Raw genomic sequence first — 10,287 nt, 5'->3', positions numbered from 1 at the left:
ATAAAACCACAAAAAATAAAAATAAAAGAAGGAACAGCTACTCTGGAGGCTGAGGCAGGAGGATTACTTGAGACCAAGTGTTCAAGACCAGCCTGAACAACATAACAAGACCTATTTCTTAAAAAAGAGCGAGTGGGAGAGAAAGAGAAAAACGATATTTCTTCCCGAGTGTAGAGAGATGGGAGTGAGAATTTATGTTAGTTAGCTATCATTTTGTGATAAATCATCTCAAAACTTAGTGGTTGAAAACAACATTGATTATTTCTCATGAGTTTGCAAGTTAGTGAGGCAGTTCTAGTGGGCCAGATTTGGCAGATCCTGTCTTTAGGCTTATTCGTGCACTGTGCTCAGCTGATAGATGGATTGGCTGGGTGCTGGTCTTGGCAAGGACCATTGAGCTCTGCTCCGGGCTCTCCTCTTCCCCAGGTTAGCATGGACTTCTGTTCAAGGCCCTGGCAGACTTCCAAATAGAGGGTGGGGATACACAAGGACTTCTTCAAGCCTCCACAGAAGGAAGTTACATGGCCAACTCCAGAGGCAGAAGGGGAAGGGACTACACAATTGCAGGGCAAAGGGGATGGAAAAGGGACACCGTTAATGCCAGTAGTTGACACCAAGTAGATGTATTGTGGATTTGTTTGTAAATACAGGAGTAAAAAGTGGAAAAGTCAACACAATATATATATTTTTTATTTTTTTGAGACAGAGCCTCAAGCTGTCACCCTGGGTAGAGTGCCATAGCGTCACAGCTCACAGCAACCTCTAACTCCTGGGCTCAAGCAATTCTCCTGCCTCTGCCTCCCAGGGACAGGTGACTGCCACAATACCCGGCTATTTTTTGGTTGCAGCCATCGTTGTTTGGTGGGCCCAGGCTGGATTCAAAGCTGCCAGCTCAGATGTATGTGGCTGGTGCCTTAGCTGCTTAAGCCACAGGCGCCAAGCCATCACACTCGATATTTTTTGAGGGAAAGAAAATTTATTTATTTATTTTGAGACAGAGTCTCATTTTGTCCCCCTTGGTAGAGTGCTGTGGCATCACAGCTCATAGCAACCTCAGACTCCTGGGCTCAAGAGATTATCTTGCCTCCCGAGTAGCTGGGATTACAGGCACCTGCCACAACCCCCGACTATACACACACACAAACATATATACATACATATATATATACACACACATTTTTTTTTAGAGGTGGAGGTCTCACTCTAGCTCAGCCTGGTCTCCAACTTGTCAGCTCAGGTGATCCGCCCATCTCAGCCTCCCAGAGGCTTACTTACAGGTGTGAGCCATTGTGCCTAGCCAGGGGAAGAAAGTTTAATAACTGAGAGAAAAGAGGACAGTGTGAGGGTAGACCTGAGGAAGTTGAAGATTATTTTCAGTCAGCGGGTGTAGAATGAAACCATTCAGCAGGGATGTATAAGGGACTGGCAAGTAGTATTGAAAGCCTAAATGAGATGGAAACCATGTGCTTCTGATAGACATAACCCCTGCATTTGTGTGGTTTTCTCCAATAGCCTAGCAATGTTGATGTAGGAGTGGAGCTGGACGGTTGGATTAATTCAAGGCCAGGCTTCTTTAGGGTCATCTTGGTGGAGGGACAAGGAGGCTAAAGATTTAGAAGCCTCTCAATAGGGAGGAGTGGCCAGAAATATGTGGTTTCTAATAACAAGGAGTGATGGCAGGTGGCATCATCTCAAAGAAGGAATTTTTTCAAGGGTTTTAAAAAAGTGATGATATGCTATATTTAGAACCCAGCGTGAGCTGTATTTTGGGGGAGAAGTGGCATATTACTCAAGGCATGAAGGTTGAGGTCACTTTCTGGGAAGAACGAGATAATGTAAGGACATTTGTTTTTAAGGGAATTGGGGCTCTGGAAGGCAGAGTAAAAAGGGTGAAGGTGAAATTCAACTATGGATGGAGGACCATGTGGGAGTTGAAGGGAACAGGTCAGACCCACCCAGGAGATACCTTATCTTGGTGAGTGAGGCGACATATAGGGAAGCAGCTTTCAACAAATAAAAACTGGGATGATGCCTGTGGCTCTGTAGGTAGGGCGCCAGCCCCATATATCAAGGGTGGTGGGTTCAAACCTGGCCTCTGTCAAACTGCAACAAAAAAATAGCTAGATGCTCTGCAGGCTACTGTAGTCTCAGCTACTCGGGAGGCTGAGGCAAGAGGATTGCCTAAGTCCAGGAGTTGGAGGTTGCTGTGAGCTGTGACTCCATGTACGGCATTCTACCGAGGGTGATAAAGTGAGACTCTGTCTCTAAAAAAAGAAAAAAAAAAAAACCAAACAACTGAAAACTGATAAAAAGAATTCATTATGATCCTCTGTGTTTATATTGGAAAATAATCATTTGATTGCTTAAATATGATTGGTTATCAACTGAAAATATTTAAGCTCCTTATTAGGAGATAAAAAAGGGTTTCCTACGTGTTAAAAAGAAAGAAACGGAAGAAGGGAGGAAAGAAGAAAGAAATTAAGGGAAGGGAGTGATGTTGGAGCAAGGGAGGGAGGGAGGGAGTCAAGCATAGTGGGTTTTTTTTTGTTCCATAAGCCATAATTTGAACAAATAAACTACCATTACTATAAAATCATCAGTCAATCCTTAATTAGTGCCATTACTAATAGCTGTGAAGTGGCTTCGACCCATAAATAGCATGAGTGTGAACTTTGTGGGTGCACTTATAAGCAGCTCTTCTTTGGTCTCTGTCATCTCTGAGACCAACCCCCTCCTCTCCTCCTCCTCCTTAGCCTGCTCAATGTGAAGACAGTGATGAGGATAAAGACCTCAATGATGATCCGGTTCTACTTAATAAGTTGTAAGTATATTTTCTTTTCCTTAGGATGTTTCCATTCTTTGTTTTTTGAGACAGAGTCTCACTCTGTTACCCTGGCTAGAGTGCTGTGGCATTATAGCTCACAGCAACCTCAAACTCCTCGGCTCTAGCATCCTCTTGCCTCAGCTTCCTGAGTAGCTGGAACTACAAGCGCCCACCAAAACAGTGGGCTAGTTTTTCTATTTTTGGTAGAGATCGGGGTTCTCACTCTTGCTCAGGCTGATCTTGAATTCCTGAGCTCAGGCCGTCCACTCACCTTGGCCTCCCAGAGTGGTAGGTGTGAGCCACCTCACCCAGCCTCTTTATGACGTTCCTAATAACATTTTCTTTTGTGTAGCTTATTTGATTGTAAGAAAACAGTATATAAGACATAAATACAGATTTTGTGTTAATCAGATGTTTATTATCATTAAGGCTTCTATTCAACACAGACTATTAATAGTTAAGTTTTGGGAAAACCAAAAATTATTTGCCAATTTCAACTGCATGGTGGGTAAGTACCCCAATCCTTGCTATTCAAGGGTCAGCTATATCGTGTGACCCCTATGTGTCAGTCCCTGTATGGCAGCAGAGTGCTATAAACTAAAATATCCTTTTATGATTGCTTCTTCACTTGTGTTTCTTGAACACCATAAAGAGGGGGTGGAGGCATGCAGATGATAGCAAGACCGGAACCTTATCTTTCTCCTCCATTGAAAGAAAAGCCAGTACTGGGTGCTGTGGCTCACGCCACCTGCAATCACAGCAATTGGGAGGCTGAGGCAGGTGAGTTGCCTGAGCTAATGAGTTCAAAACCAACCTCAGCAAGAGTGAGACCCTTGTCTCTATTTTTTTTATTTTTTTAAGAGATAGAGTCTTACTTTATCACCCTCGGTACTGTGCCATGGTGTCACTCTACAGCAACCTCCAACGCCTGGGCTTAGGCCATTCTCTTGCCTCAGCCTCCTGAGTAGCTGGGCTTACAGGCGCCCACCACAGTGTCTGGCTAATTTTTTTGTTGCAGTTTGGCCAGGGCCAGGTTCGAACATGCCACCCTTGGTATAAGGGGCCGGCATCCTACCCACTGAGTCACAGGCTCTGCCCATGAGACCTCTGTTTCTAACAAATAGCCAGTGTTGTGGTGGGCACCTATAGTTCCAGTTACCTGTGAGACTAAGGCAGGAGAATCACTTGAACCCAAGAGTTTGAGGTTGGCGTGAGATAAGATGCCACGATACTCTACCAAGGGTGACCAAGTGAGACTATCTGACAAAACAAAAACAAAAACTTAAACTATAAACTTTCCATGTCCTCCTATCATCCCGAAATACCCTGGTAACAAAAACTTCACCCTACATCTCTGAGCTACATTTTTCTACTGTCTACCTGCTCCGTGCTCCCCTGGCCTGAAGTGTCCTGAGTTCCACCACTGTGCTCACAACTGGCTTCCCAGAACCCCTCCACACTTGGTTTACTGCTCTGCTGTCACCATCTTGTAATTAGTAACTAAAAAATCATAATTTTAAATAGGAGGCCTCACATTTTCCATTTGGCACAGGGGTGTGCAGATTATGGAGCCAGTCTTGATGCGGTCTGCTAGTTATGACAGCATGAATGGACAGCAGGATTGGGTGACTCATCACCCCAGGGCGGGAAAGACTCCAGCTGGTGTCAGCCTCTCACTGCTTTCCCTAACAGAATTAACAGGGTGACTTTGATCCACTTCACTCATAGCTCTCCCCTCTTTACTTCTGGGAAGAACAGGGGTGAAAACTGTAGACATTTACATATTAATTTTGCCTGTCCCACCACATGTACTTTTGAGGACAGTAAGTCAAGGTCAGTCATGTGTGTGTATATGCTTAACTTTGCAAGAACTAGCTCGTCTAAAAAAAAGCTTAAAATCATTTTTTTGTAGAGTGGAACATTAGCACGAAACCAAGAAAAGAATATTTGGTATTTCTGAGAGATACATTTTTATGAACACAGAATTCTAGGGACAGAGTTATTTACCTGAGTGAGCTGAAATGGGAATGGAAACTATGAGACATTGAGAAAAAGCCTGAGGAAATAAGAGACAGCATTTGAGGTCAGGTAAAGAAACTGGACTAAAAGCAAACAAAATAAAACAAAACTAAAAAACAGCTTACTGCAGCCTCTTTTTTTTTTTTTTTAATTCTAGTCATGAACCCTGTCTCCTACATCAGAGACATTCTTGTTCCAATGAAAGATTAGAGCTTTCTGTCCTTCATCACCCTTGACATGGTGCCTTATACATTGTAGTCCTCAATCAATATTTGTTGTTTGATTGAAAATAGTAAATCTAAAAGAGAAACAGAGCCAATTCTTTTAGATCAAAGGAAGCAAACTGTCAGCCCGAGGGCTTGACACAGATGGGTTTTATTTGGCCCACACTGTTTTTTTATATTTTAATCAACTAGCAATATTTAAGAATCAGGAAATCACACATAAAAGTCAAGATTTCTGGGCTTCTCTTTAAAATATTAAAGACCTAGCTACATATGGCTCAGATCTTTGTGAGCAATCTGGTCCACCCTGTTGTTCATCTAATATGAATACATTTTCCTTTATTATGGCAGAGACTGTGTTGATCCTCCAAATTCATCCCTACCCCATTGTTCCTCTCAGGTTTCAGCAGGCATCATGGTAACCCAGAATAAAGAGAATTTCTCCTCCCTTATAGCCAAGGATGGTCATGTGAATAAGTTTTGGCCTGCCTATTTAATGTGCAAACACAGTTGTACATGCAACTTATTGGGAATGTCTTTAAAAGGAGGAGGCCTGCCCTTCCCCCAGTTTCTTGTTCTACAGGTTGGAATTCAAATGTAATTTCTGGAATTCTGGCAGCCATTTTGCACCATAAAGTAAACATGAGATTTGTATAGCAATAAAGAGGCCTGAGGCCTTGGCTCTCAAATTCTGCTCCATTGGCCCAGAGAAATCTATCTTAGGCTTTTATGAGACTGAAACAAACTTCCATGTTAATTAAGCCATAACTGGGTTTAGCCCATAGCTCAGTGAGTAGTGCGATGGCCACATACACCAAAGCTGGCAAGTTTGAGCTTGGCCTGGGCCTGCTAAACAACAATGACAACTGCAACCAAAAATAACTGGGCATTGTGGTGGGTGCCTATAGTTCCAGCTACTTGGGAGGCTGAGGCAAGAGAATCGCTTAAGCCCAAAAGTTTGAGGTTGCTGTGAGCTGTATCGTTATAGCACTCTATGGAGGGTGACTCTGTCTCAAAAAAAAAAAGGAATAATTTTCACACATTTGTGTGTCTTTTTTTTTAAACCAATGAGCCCGTAAACTAGAATTAGTGAGAAACTCCATCCATTGGGTAGTTTTTATAAAATTAAAAAAAAATTTAAGGCAATATCTAACCCTTTCCAAAAATAGCCTCCCACAAAGCCTAAAACAGGTAGGGAACCTTTGCATTCAAGAAACTTTAATCAGGCTTGGCACCTATAGCTCAACCGGCTAAGGCGCCAGCCACGTACACCTAAGGTGGTGGGTTCGAATCCCCAGCCTGGACCCGCCAAAACAACAATGATGGCTGCAACCAAAAAATAGCTGGGCGTTGTGGCGGGCGTCTGTGGTCCCAGCTACTTGGGAGGCGGGGGCAGGAGACTCGCTTCAGCCCAGGAGTTGGAGGTTGCTGTGAGCTGTAATGCCACGGCACTCTACCCAGGGGGACAGCTTGAGGCTCTGTCTCAAAAAAAAAAAAAAAAAAAGAAACTTTAATCAGTTATACTTAAAAATGGCTTGAGTGCAGTGGGTCATGCCTGTAATCCTAGCACTTTGGGAGACCCAGGCTGGTAGATTGCTTGAGCTCAGGAGTTTGACACTAGCCTGAGCAAGAGCAAGACCTTGTCTCTACTAAAAATAGAAAAACTGTGCTTGCTTCCGCAGCACATATACTAAAATTGGAATGATACAGAGAAGATTAGCATGGCCCCTGCGCAAGGATGACATGCAAATTTGTGAAGCATTCCATATTTTTGTTTAAAAAATTAGAAGAATAAATAGAAAAACAAGCAGGGCATTGTGGTGGGCACCCATAGTACCAGCTACTCAGGAGGCTGAAGCAAGAGGATAGCTTAAGCCCAAGAGTTTAAGGTTGCTGTGAGCTATGATATCACATTGCTCTACTAAGGGCAACAAAGTAAAACCCTGTCTCCAAAAAGAAAAAAAAAAAAATAGATATACTTAAACATGTACATTATTTTGTAAAAATCTACTATGTTCTTAATAATTTCAAAAAATAAAAACTATTTGTTAAAGTTATCTAACCCTTTGATGACTTTGTTGTGTCTGCTTTTTGCTGGAAAGCATTTGAGTATTTGTTTGCAGCACGGAGGTCCACAGTTTCAGGTGATAGGTGTCAGTCATTTGTGACCTTAAGGGCATCTTGATTTGGGTTGGGTAGAAGAATGTAGATCTGTAGCAGTAAGTGGTTGAAAAACAAGAAAGCATTTTGGGGGCATATTACCTGAAGGCATGGATATTCTACTGCTTTTTTCCTATTTCTATTGGTTCTTTCTCAGTGTCAGACAATGACTTTAAAAGGTTATCTACTGAGAGCGCTATCAATTCCATCTGTAGTTCTTTTTTTTTTTTTTTAATATTTTTTTCCATCTGTAGTTCTTTAGGTACCTTAGTGATATCAGCTAGGTGAGGCTGCAATGCTAATTTGAGTGTGATGTCATTATTCTCAAAGTCAGTGAACCTTTCATTGTATTCTTCAATGAAAAGGTCTATAATAGCTGTGTATTCTTCAAATGATTCACACATATCATTCTGCTCATCAGTGGCCTTGGCTAACTGGGGAACATTTAACTGGGGAAAATGTTCATCTGAAATTTCCTTTTGGGGTGGCACCTGTGAAAACTGGCGAAGTGAAACTCTGTCTCTAAAAAAAAGAAATTTCCTTTTTTTTGAGACAGAGCCTCAAGCTGTCACCCTGGGTAGAGTACAGTGGCATCATAGCTCACAGCAACCTCCAGCTCCTGGGCTCAAGCGATTCTCCTGCCTCCACCTCCCAAGTAAGCTGGGACTACAGGCACCCACCACAACACCCGGCTATTTTTTTTTTTTTTTACTCCTGGCTATTTTTTGGTTGTAGCCATCATGGTGGGCGCAGGCTGGATTCAAACCCACCAGCTCAGGTATATGTGGCTGGCACCTTAGCCACTTGAGCCACAGGCACCAAGCCAGTATGTGATACGTTTTAAAAGCTTGGAGAGTCCCTTTTGCTTTTAAATCTGTCTTCCCTAAATGACAAATTTCCCTTGTTGTGGCTGGGCAGTGCTACCAGTGTCTTGCCCTGTCTAAACTCCTAACAATGGTCTCTTATCTCTCGTTTTCTTTTTTAAACAGAGTGTCACTTTGTCTCCCAGACTAGAAGTGTGCTCAGCCTAGCTCACAGCAACCTCAAACTCCTGGGTTCAAGCAGTCTTCCTGCCTCAGTCTCCTGAGTAGCTAGGACTACAGGTATACACCACAATGCTTGGCTAATTTTTTCTATTTTTAGCAGAGAGAGGGGTCTTGCTCTCGTTCAGGCTGGTCACAAATTCCAAGTTCAAGTGATGCTCATGCCTCAGTCTACTAGAGTGCTAGGATTACAGGCGTGAGCCACTGTGCTGGGCCCTTCTTATCATTTTTATTTAACAAAGTAGATCATTTTTAAAGGACATTATAGTGAGTGATACCATCTAATGGTATCTAAAAAATTGCACATTGCTGTATTCTTGTATAGTATTTAAAAATAATCCTATTTTAAAATATAGCCATATAATTTTTCTTCTTTTGTTTTAGGGACGGGGTCTTGCTATGTCTGGAGTGCAATGCTGCCATTATAGCTCACTGTAACTTCAAAGCCCTCAGCTCAGCTTATACTCCCACCTCATCCTTTAATATCTGGGACTACAGGCATGTACCACTACACCTAGCTAATTTTACATTTTTAAACTTTAAATTTTTTTTGTAGAGATGGGGTCGGGCTGTGTTGCCCAGGCTGATCTTAACTCTGGCCTCAAGTGATCCTTTTGCTTTTGCCTCTCAGAGTGTTGGGATTATAGGCATGGAGTCACTGCTCCTTCCCAAAGTTTCATAATTTTAATAAATTTATAGGAAAATGCTATTGAGTAGAAAATATCCTATACATTTTTACTAGATAAGCACTTGTAGGAGAAACACAAGTTCTATATCTTACTCTAACTCCATCCTAGCTATTTGCTGCAAGTTCTCCATCATTTGCAGTTTGGTTTAACTCTCCCTAGTAAAGAAAGGTGTTGTCTATCTGTTAAAAATTGCTGCAACTGGGCAACCACCGCAGCCCACATACACCCAGGCTGGCAGGTTCGAACCCAGCCTGGGCCAGCTAAACAACGACAACTACAACAACAGCAGCAACATATAGCTGGGCATTGTGGCAGGAACCTGTAGTCCTAGCTACTGGGTAGGCTGAGGCAAGAGAATTGCTTAAGCCTAAGAGTTTGAGGTTGCTGTGAGCTGTGATACCGTAGCACTCTACCAAGGGCGATGTAGTGAGACTTTGTCTCAAAAAGAATAAAAAATGCTGCAATTGCTATTCAATCACAGTATGAAGCCTTGGGCACTCTGACTGTTGGCTGTCAGCCCTTGTTATCAGGGCTCCTGATGCTTCTGGGGAGATAGAATGATGGCGTGGCTTCCGTAGGCTCAGGAGTCTAAGGTGAAGGACACACCTGACACCTGTGTCCTTCACCTTTCCTCAAAATGAAACTCACCTGGAGCCCCACTAGCCAGCTTTTTGTGTCATTCCTGCAGCCATTTCCCAGGGACCAGGCCCAGGATTTACCTCTTCTGCACAGTTTTTTTCCCCCACTAACTTCCTGAGCTCTGCTTGAGCCTCTGCCATCCCCACCACAAACCCCTGGAGCTGAATGTACCTTATCTGCACCTAGATCAGACTCTTCTACTCCAAGCTCCTCTCTTAGCTTCCTGGTTACCTCCCTGCCCTGGAATCTTTCCTACCACTCCTAAATCACTACAGGACAGATCAGGAGTCTGTACTTAAACTGGACGCCAAATAGTCATTAGGAAATAAGCCCTGAAGCATAAACTTAGAAACTCCAACTTTGAAGAGGAACAAAAATATGAGACACATCAAAACAGTGAAGTAGCGTGCCACAAACAGAAGCCATTAAGTTACTATGAGTAGGGGATCTATCAGAAGCTTGGAGAGCAGTATAGAGATGCAGAAACACTCCAGTGATGTATGTTCTCTCTGATGTGAACATTAGAGATAAAATGAAAATGTTTATATTTATGCAAAACTTAATCTATTCAAGTCAATGTTAAATGACAGAGGAAACAATTGTACTCACCCTGTTTGTATAACATCCTGTTTGTTTCCCAGATGAATTATTCTTTCTGTAGATAATATCTGTTGTTGGCTTATTTGACT

At 42.6% G+C, this 10,287-nt stretch overlaps 1 non-coding gene across 1 annotated transcript; it reads left to right on the top strand.

Moving 5' to 3' along the window:
- Window positions 1–6,733: 6,733 nt before the first annotated feature.
- LOC111728478 lies at window positions 6,734–6,840 on the top strand. The gene has a single exon (XR_002775755.1). It is a non-coding gene; the product is annotated as a U6 spliceosomal RNA (small nuclear RNA).
- The last annotated feature ends 3,447 nt before the right edge of the window (window positions 6,841–10,287 follow it).

Source organism: Otolemur garnettii, unplaced genomic scaffold, assembly GCF_000181295.1.
Source record: "Otolemur garnettii isolate 467f Iridium unplaced genomic scaffold, OtoGar3 scaffold00160, whole genome shotgun sequence".
NCBI classification, from domain to species: domain Eukaryota; kingdom Metazoa; phylum Chordata; class Mammalia; order Primates; family Galagidae; genus Otolemur; species Otolemur garnettii.
This window is presented reverse-complemented; position numbering and strand designations above follow the sequence as displayed.